Source organism: Pteropus alecto, unplaced genomic scaffold (genome assembly GCF_000325575.1).
Source record: "Pteropus alecto unplaced genomic scaffold, ASM32557v1 scaffold3, whole genome shotgun sequence".
NCBI classification, from domain to species: domain Eukaryota; kingdom Metazoa; phylum Chordata; class Mammalia; order Chiroptera; family Pteropodidae; genus Pteropus; species Pteropus alecto.
Genome location: NW_006442484.1, coordinates 65,563,958 through 65,579,286, shown reverse-complemented (window position 1 = coordinate 65,579,286; position 15,329 = coordinate 65,563,958). Strand labels below are relative to the sequence as shown.

The 15,329-nt window shown below is 33.6% G+C and overlaps 1 protein-coding gene across 1 annotated transcript in view; it reads left to right on the top strand.

Annotated features, from left to right (window-relative positions):
* LOC102881152 (ras-associated and pleckstrin homology domains-containing protein 1) overlaps positions 1–15,329 on the top strand; it is a 67,422-nt gene that overhangs the window by 915 nt on the left and 51,178 nt on the right. The gene's annotated exons all lie outside the window — the stretch shown is intronic.

The following is a 15,329-nucleotide window of genomic DNA, read 5'->3' as shown; positions in this document are numbered from 1 at the left end:
CCCCGGGGGCTGCGACGGCGCGAGACAATGAGATGTGGGGCCGCCCGGCGAGGGTGCGATTGGACTTATCCGACCGGCACCGGGGGCGGGTGGCCCGGCACCGCGGGGAGGGAAGGACTCTCCCCTGACTAGCCGCGGAAACCAGTGATCCGACATCCAGGGTTCCTTGGGTTTCGATGTTCCTCCCCCCTTCCCCTCCACCCCCTTCTTTCGTAAAGGAGTTCAGTGCAGAGATTTAAAAAGGCGGGGCACCTTCTGTGTCTTCTTTCGAATTAAGCAGGCTGAGCAATCGCTCCATTGCTATGGAACCCCATCTCATCTTTCTGAGTCTGTGCGCATTCCCGCCGGAAATCCAAACCGCAATTCATGGTGTCTGGGGGGTGGGGGGGCGTGGGGGGTGCAAAGGGGGGTGGAGAGGCAGGCCGTGTAATAGTATAAGGGCGCCTTCGTTTTAAGATGGTTTGAAAGATGTGTTTTCCTTCTTCAAGCAGCGTCTTGGGGTGTCCCCACAGTGAGCTGGAAACTGCATAAACCTTACTGCTTATGAACACGAAGACGTGGCTTAGTATGAAATAAGAGCTTTTTGGCAGGGTATAAGCGTTACATCCAATGTGTCCTGTGTGTGTACATTTCTTACATTCTGTGGGAAAATATGGGCGAATTGGTAGGTTTTCACATAACCTCCCAATAAGGGTTGATGTCTGCTGCATTCGTCTTGCAAATGTGGAGAGCTGTCTGTGTACTTAAAGTCCGCTGTAAAGGAACGGTAAAGGTAACGGGTTAGGGGTGGGGCGTAATTCGGTTATTAAAAGGGTGGTACTGAGTCCACAGGAATATTAAATCAAGCAGATATTTGTGGAATACTATGTTAGTCGGAGTAGGGGACACAAAGTGAACAAAACCTGCAGCATAGAGTAGTGGAAAGAGCTCTTTGAAGCCAGGGAAACCAGCGGTTCCGTAAGCACTGTAATTGGCTTAGCAGCGTGACATCAGATAAGCTATTGAACTCTCCACAGTACGTTCTCTATCAGTAAAATGGGAATAACACCACTCGCTTACCTTTCCAGATGGTGGTCAAACAGATTAAATGAGAAAACGTGTGCAAAATGCCTAGCACCTTGCCTGGCACTGAGATTTTAACAAATGTTAATTCCTTTCCTCCCTAGCCTGCAGCTCTTGAGATTTTCTTGGGAAGGTGGCAAAAGAAGTGAACGTAGGTAATTGTAATGCAATGCATTATATTATAGAATGATGAAGTAGAGGTGCAAAATAGGGAAGAGAAAAGAAGACAGCTTAATTCTAGATTGAGAGCAGCGGCGGCGGAGTAGAGGGGTGGGGGAGTGAGGAGGAGGGGATTGATGGAAGCTGTGCGTTTAAGTGGAACCTTTAAGAATGGGTAGGATTTCAACTGATGTAGATGGGAAGGGAAAGGACTTTCTATGTAGAGGTGGTGCTATTCTTGAGAGTCGAATTGAGAAGGAAGAGCGATGGGGGAAGGGTAAAATAGAGACCTCAAAAGCTTTTTCGCTCTTGTTGAGTCTGACCTTCAAAGATTGTCTGTTATTTTGCTTTTTGTGTAATGAATTTCCCAGAAATCAGATCTAGCCTATTTAAGTATAGAAATGTCTAATTAGACATTTTGTGTTATTTGGACTGGTGCTCTCTTCTGTTTGAATATAATAAAGAATTGTTTGTAGATAATTCCTCTATTTTATAGAAAAAACAGCTGATTTTTCAAATTAAGTAACTGGTTGAAAAGAGTGGAGTTGTGGGCATGTATTGAGTGTCTCTCAACTCTTGATCCATGTCATTTGTTTTCACAAATATTCTAACATTTTATTTCCCAAGAGGTGTTTTTAACCATTGTCCTTGAAGATAATTAAAATGGCTTTTATTTTGGTTTTGTCACCTTTTGGTTCCCACTCATTCATAATTATTTATTAGAGTAGTGTGGTGATGACTATCACGCTATATTGATTCTTGGACACACTATAGAATCTTATGGCTTTGCCTTGGTTCTCAAGTAGTTGAATGTCAATATTAGTGCTGTTAATCCCACATTCTTATTTTAGGAAAATTAATATTAGTGAAACAAGAGATGTGACTTCTGGCAAATCACTTATCTTGGACTCTCAATTCCTTTACCTATTAAGGGAGAAATTTGGGTTAGATCACTGGTTTTCAATCTGTGTTTTACTGAACTCTAGAATTTTGAGGAAGACCTTCAGAGGTTCTGCAGATGTTTAACTTAAATCTATTAAAATGTATTTTAAACCCATAATAAAGTGACTATTATATGACATGCACTGTGTTAAATGCTTTACATGTATTAACTTATCCTGTCATGTCTTATGAAGTAGGTTCTGTTAATATCTAAGAAAACAGGCACAGACTACAGAGCTATAAAGTGGCAGAGCTGGATTTGAAATTTGGCAGCATAATTAAGCTTGTATTCTTAACTACATTCCTGTACTGTCACCTTAATAAAATAAATAACAGTATTTTTTTATTGTGGTAAAACATACAACATAATATTTACCATTCTAACCATTTTAGGTGTATAGTTCAGTGGTACTAAGTACATTCACATAGTTGTGAAACCGTCATCACTATCCATCTCCAGAACTTTTTTTATTGTTACAGATTGAAACTCTACCCATTAAACAGTGACTCCTCACCCTCTGGTAGCCACTTTTCTACTTTCTGTGACTACTATTCTACTTCATACAAGTAGAATCATGCAATATTTGTGGGAGTTGTGTGTGTGCGCGTATGCGCGTATGTGTGTGTGTATCTGGCTTATTTCACTTAGCATAATGTTAAAGTTCATCCATGTTGTAGCATGAATCAGAATTTCATTCCTTTTTAAGGCTGAATAATATTCCATTGTGTGTATGTACAACATTTTGTTTATTCATTTGTAGATGGACATTCGATTGTTTCCATCTTTTGACTATTGTGAATGGTATTGCTCTGGCTATTGGTGTATACATATCTGTTCGAGCCCCTGCGTTCAGTTCTTTTGGATACATACTCAAAAGTGGAATGGCTGGGTCATATGGTAATTCTGTGTTTGAATTTTTATCAACTGCCATACTGTTTTCTACAGTGGCTGTACAGTTTTACATTCCTAACAGCAACGCACAAGGATCCCGATTCCTTTACATATTCACCTGCCTTGTTATTTTCTGTTGTTGTTTTTTTTCTTGTAATAGACATCCCTAATGAGTGAAAAATGGTGTCATTGTGGTTTTGATTTACATTTTCCTCATGATTAGTGACGTAGAGCATCTTTTCATGTATTTATTGCCCATTTGCGTATCTTTGTAAAAATGTCTATCCCAGCCAGTTTTTTAAATCTGTTTAATTCATTGTTGAGTTGTAGGAATTTTTTATATATTCTGGATATTAATCTCATATCGGAGCCATGATTTACAAATATTTTCTCCCATTCCGTGGGTTGCTTTTTCACTCTGTTGATAGTATCCTTTGATGTTCAAAAGTTTTTCATTTTAATGAAGTCCAGTTTATTTTTGTTTTTTGTCACTTGTCCTTTTGGTGTCACATCCAAGAAATTTCTAAATCCAATGTCATGAAGCTTTTCCTCCATGTTTTCTTCTGTGAGTTTTGTAGTTTCAGCTCTTAAGTTTAGGTCTTTGCATATGGTGTTAGGTAAGGGTCCAGCTACATCCTTTTGTTTGTGAATATTCAGTTTTCCTAGCACCATTTGTTTTAAGGACTGTACTTCCCCCATTGAATGGTCTTGGCACCCTCGTTTACATGTATATAAAATTTTAACACATTGAAAACAATAATGCTACATGGTTATACATGGTTAATTTTGTGTGTGTGGTGGGGGCGGTAAGCATTCCTTAGCATAAAGCTTCTCAATATCTGCTTATTTGTGAATTTTAAATGAGTTATTGATAAGGAAAGTTGTAGTTTGCAGTAGGTTTTTAAAAAAATCAGTCTTATGCATATCTATTCATATAGAATTGTCTAAACATACCTTTTTATGACATGCATTGTTTTCAGTTAAACGGCGGTAAGACCCAAGCCCATTTTTTTTGCGGGTATTCTCATCCTGTGTAAGTCATTTAGTAATAAATGAACATCTAAGTCCTGGTGTCATATTATAGATGTTTTTACAGCTTTTTATAAGTTTTAGGTTTTTCTTGTTCACCTCGTAAACAGTTGTTAGATATTGTTACTAATCTTGAAAGAAAAAGTTTGTATTTAAAAATTTTTTTGAATCAATTTTATTGAAGCATACCTTGAGACTGCAAGGTGAACAACTAAAACTGTGACCAAAACAAAACAGAAGAGAATCAGTGGTCTTCCTTATCTGTGATCTACTTGCAACAACTTATCTGGTGAAATTAAAACAAAATTTTGCATAAATAAAGGAGTTGCTTAGAAGGTCATGAGATTGTAACTAACATCCCTAACCTTCAATTCATCTGAGTTTGTAATAAATTAATATAATGTATTTGAACATAAAAGAGTATTAGCAACACTTTTGTCAGTTTTATATATTTGGGATGCTGTATAAGATTTCAGCTGGAAAAGTTTTGTTGTGAAATATTAGAAAACCCCCAGATTATATGATCTCTAAAGCTTCATCCCATGCTCTTATCGCTGTTATTTTAAGATACAATATTTACCACATTTTGGAGCAGATGTCTTAAAATACATCACTCATGATTTATAAATTTGCTTTTTAAAAAGTATGTACTTTGCTATTAATAAAATACATATTGTTTGTCTGCTTTAGGCAGAGCTAGGCACAATGGAGAAATCAAATAGGTATTTTCCTTTCCAAAATAGAGGACACTAGTTTAAGCGCAGGATATGAGGAATCAGTACAGAATGTTATTGAGGGAGCAAAGTCCAAAAAGAAGCAGAAAGGACTATGATTTGAAAATGGGTGAAGAGATTATGTTTGGAAAAGAAGGGACAAGTCATCCCTTTAGATAAGATGAAAAACAAGTTAGGAGGCCCATAATTGATGTCTTGTCATATTATGTATAACTTAAAATCTAAGTCCCCTGGTGAAGAATGATGAAATCTGGAGAAAATTAGAACTGTAAACTTAATAGGCCCAAATATTGTAGAATTTCAATAAATCAGTTTTGTAACCATACTTGAAAATTGGATGCTTTTTTCGAAATTACTTTTACACAAATCTTACTAAGTTTAATATGTGAAGAAAAGTGTTAGCTAAGTCATTACAGCAAAACTAATACTGTGACTTGAAAATACAATGTATTCTTTATGTATCCCAGATTGTACATGCCTCTATCCATGTTCCTAAGTATGGTTCATTTTCATTAATTTTTCTAGTCAGCATCCCATTCATCCTTTGAGACCCAGCTCCATTGCCATGTACCTTTGTGAAGCTGTTTGACACCAAGCAGCATTAATTGCTTTCTTCTTCATTCCTCTAGACGTTACTTGATTTGCCTTATGTTGTAGATAATTGTGTACTGTCTTAAATCCCTCTGAGTTCTGAAGTATTGGACCTGGGTTTACCCATCTGAAATACCTCTCAGTCCCTTAAATATAATAGAAATTCAATAAAAGGGTTTTAATGAAACCCATTATTTGAAGAATTCTTTACAGTTGGTGTTACATATCCTGAAAAGATCCATAAAAATATAATAATGTTTATTTAATTTATAAAGAATAATTCTTTCTTGGCTTTTATTTGGTTTATTTCATGTTGTAACAAATGATTTTAGAGACTAGTGAAGGGAATCAGTGGTCCCCCTTATTTGTGAGTAGAGTGCTTTATAAATGTTAGTAAAGGCTCAGAAACCTTTTTGTTTATCCTAAATTTTTAAAATAAATACAATTTTAAAAAAGCAGGAGCAGTGAATATTCTGCATTATGTTTGAAAAATCTTGGTTGTACTACTTGGTAATACAGAAATTCCAAATTCTAGGTTTTAAATGTTTATTTTGGTCCTTGGTTTTAATGCTTGTTTTAGCTGACAGGCAGCTCCTGTAGGGACACATGCCTTAAAAAATAAGTGCATCTTTGGCTGTGCTTTCTAAATGGAGATACTCATTGTTTAGTTTCTATCCATCAATTATGCAGAACTGGGTAGTAAAGTTTGCTCTTACTGTGCAAACCACTGTGAGGATTCGCATTTATATATTTTTAATAAATGTGTTCAAAACCCATAGAAATTCTATGTTTGAAAAGCCTTTAAAGAGTTAGAAAATGCTTTCTATACTTTAGAGTATGCAGGTACGAGTATTTCAGGATGACACACATTGTTTTCTTTTGGAATACAGTTATTACTAAGTTTTAAAATGCCTCATTTACTTTTAAGGTACAGATAGACTTACCACATTTGTGTTTTTAAAAACAACAGCTACATAGCATACTGCTAACAGTTATTTATCTCAAAAAGTCAGCAAATTTAGACTCTTCTTTTTGTAAAAGATAAATGTTTAACTTATCTTGAAATCTGGCAGCTCTTTAAATACTTTGCCACAAGAAAACCAATAAACCTGTTTGATGCCAAATACATGGTCATTCCTCAACCACATCAATAACATCTTGAACATTGACACTCTTTTTTTGCTTCAGCTTCTCTTCTGCTGCAGTGGCTGCTTTTGAAATTATAAATCTCATCTCACCCCCAACTTTTTTTTGTTGAGGTCAAAAGCAGCTGCTTCATGAAGAATTATTAATACAGTTTTTCCATAAAATATTGTTTCTATTAAGGAAATCATTTACTCTTGAGAATCTATCTTCTCTGGAACACCACTCTCCTGTAGCAGCTTACAAAAGGTAGGTTCTTTATTTCATTATTGAAAAAGAATTTAGCAAATACTATCACTCTTCTTTCAGAATACTTAGAATCACTTAGTACCATATACTTAGGTTATTCTATAAGTGTAACTGTCTGACAGGTGTCCATAATGAAGATGCCATGTCATTTTGTATGTTAAGGTTACATATATGTCATATTGTATTACATTATATTATACTTAAAATACATATGTGTATTAAGATAAAAAGTAAATATAAAAAGAACTCCTAATATGTTCTTATACCTCAGTGGATCACTCATACCTCCTGGGGTACAGTCACCTCCATTTTGGAAACCACTATACAAGCTTATCGAATTACTGTTAATAATGAGCCTTTCATTTTTAAGTTCCATTTCATAGTGTATAATCTTATATGAAACCATCTTAAAAATAAAGCACTTGGAAAAATACATTCTGATTCTCCTACTTATTGGAAAATAATATTTGCAGAAGAAAAATAGATAAATTTCAGCAAAGTGAGACCTTAAAATTTATTCTTCACCACAATTGAAATTATTGGCTTATTTCAGAAGCTTGAGTTTAGATTTTTCATTATGCTTTCAGTAATTATTCAAGGTGAATAAAAAGTATCCATTTAACATTTAATTTAGTAATTCAGTAGTGTCAATACATTTATAATTTTTTCATGTCCATAGTACATTTTTTCTTGACATCCCTAGCAAGATAAAAGACATTTTTCATGACTCTACCCTCTTTACCTTTCCCCTTTCTATTTCTCCCTGTCCTCAAAGCTTCTGCAAACACAGTTTAAGCACAGGTAAGTTTTGCCTGTTTTATAACTTTGTATTAGTTGAATCATACATGTATAATCATTTGCTCTGACTTCTTGCACTCAGCATAATGTTTTTTAGACATACCAGTAGTTTGTTTCTTTTTATTGTGGAGTAATACTCAATGGTACAAATATGTGAATATACCATTGATTGTTCATCCAGCTTCCTTTTGAAGGACACTTGCGCTGTTCCCAGTTTGGGACTATTAAGTACAAACTAATGTGAATATTTTTGTACAAATCTTTTGTGGAGAGATGTTTTGTTTCTCTTGGATACAGGAGTGAAATTGCTAGATCATATGTAGATGTTCTCTTTTTTAAAATTTTGCAGAAAAGGGTATTTATCATAAGTATACATTTCTACAACCTGAATACTCCTGTATAATCAATACAAAGATGAAAAAATAGAAAATTATCAGTGTACCAGAAACTTCCCTCATATATACTTCTTTATACCTCTGCTCTCATCGGTAGCCACTACCTTGACTCCTTTGATTTGTTCTTTGATTTGTTTCTTTATTTAAAAGGTTTTTTCTATTCTATTGAGGTGTAGTTTCCATATAATAAACTGCACACATCAAAGTATACAATTTGATAAGTTTTCATACACCTGTGAATCTATCTCTGGGATCAAGATAGGGAACATTTCCATCATCCTCTAGAGTTTCCTCATACCTCTTTGCTAGTCATTCTGCTCTCCACCTCTGTCTCTGGGCAACCTGTTAGTATAGATCATTATGCATATTCTAGATTTTCTATTTGGAATCATCTAACATGTTCTCTCTAGCTCATTCTCGCTCTGTGATCTGGCTTATTTTCATGAAGAATAATGATTTTTAGATCGTTTCATATTTTCATTTGGATTAACTCCTTTTGTTGCTGAATGATATTCCATCATGTGTATATATCACATTCTATTTATACATTCACTCATTGATAGGTATTTGAGCTGTTTTCATTTCTGTCTTCTACAAATAAAGTTCCTATGACATTTGTGTACAAATCTCTTCATGGTATATGTTTTCATTTATCTTAGATAAATACTTGTGAGGACATGCTGGGTTATATAGGGTAGGTGTATTTTTTATTTTTTAAGAAGCTGGCAAACTTTTCCAAAGTTGTATCATTTTTATATCTAGCAGTATTTATATGACAATTCTAATTGCTTTACATCCTAACACTTGGTATTGTCAGTCTTTTTCATTCTAGCCACTGTAATGGTTATGTAGTGGTATATCATTGTAGTTTTAATATGCTAATTACTAATAAGGTTGAGCAACTTTAAAATTTTTATTAACCATTTGGGAAGTGACTGTACAGCTCTTTTGCCTATTTAAAAAATTGGGTGATTTATCTTTTTAAAATTTAGTTGTAGCAATTTTTTATATTCTATTCCAGCATTATTTTTTAAAAAGACTTTTCATTTTTATTTGTCAATTATATCTCAATAGAGCTGAGGGGAAAAAAATCTTTCCTCCTTACCTACTTTGACATGCCTGTTGAAAATAATTTGACAGGATAAGTGTGGGTCTATTTCTGGACTCCATTCTCTTACATTGATGTAATTTTCTATTCTTTTGCGGGTACTACATTGTCTTTTTTACTTAGCCTTATAGTGAGTCTTGAAGTCAGGTGGTGTAAATACCCCAAGTTATTTTTCCAAATTGTTTTGGCTATTCTAGGTCATTTGCTTTTCCATATAAATTTTAGAGTCAAATATTGGTATATTGTTTGTAATTACAATGCATACCTAGTTCAATATGGGGAGAATCGACATATAACAATATTGCATCTTCTCCATTCACATGGTATGTCTTTAATTTCTCTCAGCAGTATTTTACATTTTTCATTTGGCATAGAATATGTTATATAAACACTGCACACTAATCTATTCGTATAATTTCTTACAGCCAAATCATTATTTATATGTGCTTATTTTTATGATATAAATTAAGATTTGGTATGGAGGTTTTTCATGATAACCTTATCTAAGGTACAGATGAAGGGAACATCTGATGTGACAATGCTAGAAAGAAAGGAGACAAACAGAAACATTAAAGAAGTTTACGACTATAGTTATTGGCTTAATTCTTTTGGTTTGTATGGTTACAGATATTAATATTTAAAGAGGCTTATCTTTATTAACATAGTTCAATATTTTTAGAATCAGAAGTAAAACAGACTCTAAACTCTCGAGTTTAATTGGGGTATAAGTTTTTACCGGAGGATTTTGAGTTTGCATTTTGTAGTTTGTCTTCTTTCCCCACCTGCCCTTTCATTAATAATATTCATGGAAACATGCAACCTTTAGAAATTTATAAAGAAGAAAATGAAACAAAATTCTACCATTCAGAAATGACTGCAGTTAAAGTTTTTGGTATATTTTCTCATATATCTGTTTATGTGTGTATTTATATAGCTCATTGTATATACAATTTCTGCTTTTTCATTTAAATTTATATCACTATTTTTCCATGCATTTAGTGCTTTATGAATAATTTACAACATTTGCATTATAATCCAGGATGGACATATAAAACACATTTGAATTTACTCAGCCTTTCTTGTAGGATATTTAGTTGCCCTCACCCTCCTCATTTTTTTAAAAAAATATTGATGTGTATACTTGGTCATAGACTTTGTCCATATTTTTAATTTCTTTTAAAAATAAATTTGTTTTAAATTTTGAAACATTTTAAACCAAAGTATAAAACATAATAGACATCTACATACTCATCACCAGTAGTAGTAATCAATTGTTTATATTTTGCTTCAAATAATTTGTTTAAGAAGATACAAAAAAATCCTCCCCTGGCCAACAATTTGTGTGGTTCTTTTGCATGTTTTAGTGCATTTCATACATATGTGTCCCTAAGATTTTACTTATTGCTGTCTGTACTTTTTTGAATTTTATATACACAACAAACTATTTTATCATTCTTTCAAAATTTGCATTTTTTACTCAACCATATGGTTTGACATTATTCATACTGGTTCTTATAGATCCAGGTCAATCTTTTTATCAGAATAAGCCAGTTTTCCTTTCCTCTTTTGAGGAATAGTTAGGATGTTGTAATGAACATCCTTTTCCATTTCTCCTGGTGCTTGGACACTTAGAGTTGGTATTGTGAGATCATAAGACATATAATCTCCAAATGGCTCTCCACAGTGCTAAGGTATATACTACCAGCAGTGTTCCCATTACTCCATGTCTTGTCCAGCCTTTGGTTATATCAGACTTACTATTTTGCCAACTTGATAGATATGAAATGGATACTCTTTTTTTAGTACATTTCTAGAAATATAGTTATTAGAATAAGGAATATAAGGTTTTGTAGCATATTCAGTTTTTATCCATGGAAACTGTATTTTTTTCAAATGTCCATGAAAAAAAAAAGTTTCCGATCACAAATTAAAGCTTTTAAAGAGTTGTGAAGAAAACCATTGTTTTTTTGTTCACAGTGGGATATAAGGGTTGTCTTTTTTTTTTTTTCAATCTAAAATATTATCTGTCCTGGCTGTAAGACTGACATCAGAGAATTGCTTGAAGTGTATTAACTCTTACTTTGTGACATCTGTGTAGATAATTTAGATGATTATTTGCTTAACAGAACCCATGAGTTATTTTCCTTCCTGTGAGCTTTTTTGGGGGAACATAGTTAATTTTTTGTAATCATGTATAGTCAGTCAAGTAAAAATATAATATCTCGTTACATATTTTTTTCATTTCAACAGTGGTGATTCGATAAGAGTAGAAATTATTTACTCTGTAAATGTTGAATGTATCATTTTTACAAAATTTGTCTTTAACAATACCCCTCCCTATGTGTGTGTGATGAAAAACATTTCAAATTGAAAATATTTTTAACATGTAGGTGCATTAATTTAAAAAGTAGAGTGTAAATATAAAGCTATAAAAGTTCTAGTCTCGTTAGATATTTAGTAAAACTGCCTGATGGCAGGGACTATGTCTACCTTTAAAATAGTTACATTCGCTGTGCTTACCAGTTTAGTGCCGGACTCATAGTAGTTCATTATTTGTTGAATGAATAATATTTCTTGTTAAGAAATACTAATCTTCTTAAGTGAAAAATAACTTTTTTTAGTACGAATAAATATAGAGTGAATTCTGCTTAAACTGAGAATGCTGCCGGTATTTGTAGCTGATTAATATGGTTTTCTCACTCCTGCCAGGATATAATGAGGGGAAGAATTGTGTATGTGGGATTTACTAGTAAAGTGATTCCTCCCCAACCTTGAGTTTCTATGCAGAATTTTAGTTAATTCTAAAAGTCTTTTTTAGCAAATATGCGAGTTTTGGATTTTCATATGTAAGAATTGGAAGTAACTCCTTTGAAGAATGCTGAGAGAGAAAGAATTAATGGGACAGAATGCGGAGGGAGAATCTAAAGAGATAGAGAGGTAAAGCAGGTTGCAGAACAGGAGGACAGAATTTTGGAATAAACCATGGAGAGGAGAGAAAGGGAGATGAAGGCAGTTGAGAAAAGAGGTACATTGTGATAAATGTATTGATAAACTTTTTTATACTTTCAGTTTGAATAGATTCTTTGCTTAAAAACTAGTTTGTGTTAGGTTTCTGTCACATGCAAGAACCCTTGCTAATATTCATTTGTTAATTTTTACAAAATAGTCCTATATAACAGCTATTGAATCCAATTACATCCCTAGAAACATATAGGTTTATAGACATATTGTAAAAATACTCTGCTGAAACTCAAGTGCATTGTAGAATTTCCTTTGGTTTTTCTAAACTATTCTTCTATTGATAGGGAAATTAATTTTAAATGCGTTGGTTCCTTTAAATTAGTATTTATTGAGAACCAGATAAACTGGCTACTATTTTTTTTTTAAGAAATGCACCTTTAGTTTTGAGTCATCTTAAATTAGATGTCATCTTAAATTTTGAGTCATAAAGTAGGAATATTTAGCAGAAAAAAAGGTGAAATTCAGATGAAGAAAGAATATGGTTCTTTGGTAGTTACTATGGGGTGAAAATGAGAACCATATGGTCTCTCTCCAGAAACCTGCCACCTAGTTGGGTGTGGGGGTTGATAAGGCAAGTGCACAGATAACCACCACATAATACAAAGTTGATTACCTGTAAATGCCATAGAAAGGTACAAAGTTCATGAACCTCTCAGAGTAAGTATCTAACTCTTCTTGCATTTAACTGGAACAGTGCTTAAAATTTATTTGTTTTTTACATGAAGATCTAATACACATACATAACATTTACATTTAAAGTGTAAAAATTCAGTGGGTTTTAATATATTCACAAGGTTGTGCAAACTTCACCACTATCTAGTTCCAGAATAAACTTTAAAAAATTTGAATGTTTTTAGCTGAGGTATGCCCTCTAGTTATCAGGCCCCACCATTCCCTATAGTTTTACATGTGTCAACCGTTAGTATTTATATTGGCCACATGACCCAGAAGGCATTTAAATTTGCTACCAGGCTTAAGAGAGTTGTTTTTTCTAGTTTCCTTAACCCTGGAAGCAAATGCCAAAATTACTCTCTGAATACTGGTTGTGTCCTGATGAGCATCTGTTTTTCCACCTCTATTCCTTTTCCAACTCTACCATCTGAACTCCTTCAAGACTGGTCCCCACCTCTGCTGCAGCCTTTTGTGAGAGATAACTTCTCATTGCCCTCAAGAGGGCTTCCTTAGAATAAATTTCAAACTCCTTTATTTGGTTTACAAATCCTTGTATGATCCGGCTCTCTCTCCCCATCAGACTAACCTTTCTTTCTGTTACACCAAACTTGTATCCTCTACTTAAAACATTCTTCTCTCTTATCTTTACATATCTGATTCCTTATTGTCATTTATATTTCACTGTAAATATTACTATTCAGAGAGGCCTTCCCTATTCATTAAATCTAAAGCAGATGCCGAGTCACTTTCCATGCAATCCTAATTTAATCATCACTACACTCATCATGGGTCTGATTTTTTCTTCTTGTTGTTGTTTAATATTTTCTCCCTGGACTAGAATGTAAGTTAAGTGTTAGAAGGTCCCTTGTTTGTCACACTTAGAAGTGTATCCTGAGATTCTAGAACAGTGTTTGGCACATAGTATGCTTAATACATATTTGTTAAATAATGCCGAGTGAAAATGCTTGCTTTGAGCTATGGCTCCTGCTCTGGTTCATCTACCTATATGATTCTACCCGTTTCTTCCAGAAATTTACCAAAATCTCTGGTCTTTTGATTCCTTTGCCATCTCCAGTTCTCACTGCCTTTATGAATTTATTCCCTTTCATAATTGTTTACTGTCATTTCCATGGGATGTTAGGGAAGGAGAGAAATGTATTCTGTCACTCTTGACAGGTTGAGATGTTGCATTCAGGTTGAAAACATGAACAAAGGCAAGTTAAGAATGCATAGCTTGTTTTTTTTTTTTTTTTTTTGAGAATACCAATTCATTTAGGTTGATCGAAGGGTAGTAAATAAGGTTGAAAATTTAGGTTGAGGACATGCCAGAGAGGATCTGAAATCATTTGGTGAAGAGTTTGTACTGAATTCAGAAATGTCATGGGGAACTCTTGAGGATGTTTGAGCAGAATAATGACATGAAAAGAGTTTTTAAGGAAGATTAGTCTGAAGGTGATGGACTAAAGAAGAGAGGTGAGTTAGGAAGTTGCTAGAATAATCTGAGAATGATATAGTATAGGTTTGAACCAAGGTAGTGGTCATCAAAATGAAAATGAAAGCATGGAGTCAAATATTTTTAGTTAATTCTAAAGTGCTGACACTGATAAATCGCTCTATGATACAGTTTAGCGATGTGACTTTTATTTAGATGAGTTGTAAATGCTTTTCCTAGGATTTTTACGTTTATGAGATAGATGAAACAGAAAACAGACATCTCAGCTTTGTTGGGTGGGGGATGGATATTTGGTCACTTCTGGCACTTTCCAACTCTGGATGTTGCATGATGTCAGGATATGTTAATGAACAATGCATGGTACAAGTGTTTCACTGTATAAGTCCTTTGTTCTCACACTTAACAAAATTTTTAAATCAAAGCATCTTTAAAAAAAAAAAATCCATCATGAAGTCTAGATTTAGCTTAAGCCTTATTATTTAAGTACTATTTTTGATTTAGAACTGAATTCTGATTTCTTCCTGACCTACTGGTGACATTAAACAATTTCTTTTTTTAGTTACTTGTTTTTTTTCTCATCTGAAGTTTACAAATGATTTTCTTTTGCCTCTGTGAAAAACTTATCTGATGAGTATTTTTTTAAGACAGTTTGCTTTTATTTGCATTAAGTAAAATTAATTTTATGATGACCAGAATAAACAAATAAAAGTTAACAGTAAGCCAGGCAAATGCAATTTAGGAAAGGTAATGTATATGTAATAAAAACCAGGTGTTCAAGAAATATGCGTTATTTCTCAGGGTCCTTAGGTTTATTTGGTAAAAATGTTTTTCCGCCGATATGTTTTCCTAAGTTTATTTCTGAATTATAAATGATCTTTTAATTGTTTTCCTAACTAGACTACAACTTCCTGAGGGTAGAGACCAGACTGTTCTTTCTTTTCTTTCTTTTATCTCCTCTTTCTCCCTTCCTTTTTCTTTTCCTTAATTTATTGGGATAAAATTTCAAACTTATAGAAAAGTTCTGAGTACAAATAACTCTTGTATTCCCTTTACCTAAATTCAGCTATTGTTTACTTTTTGC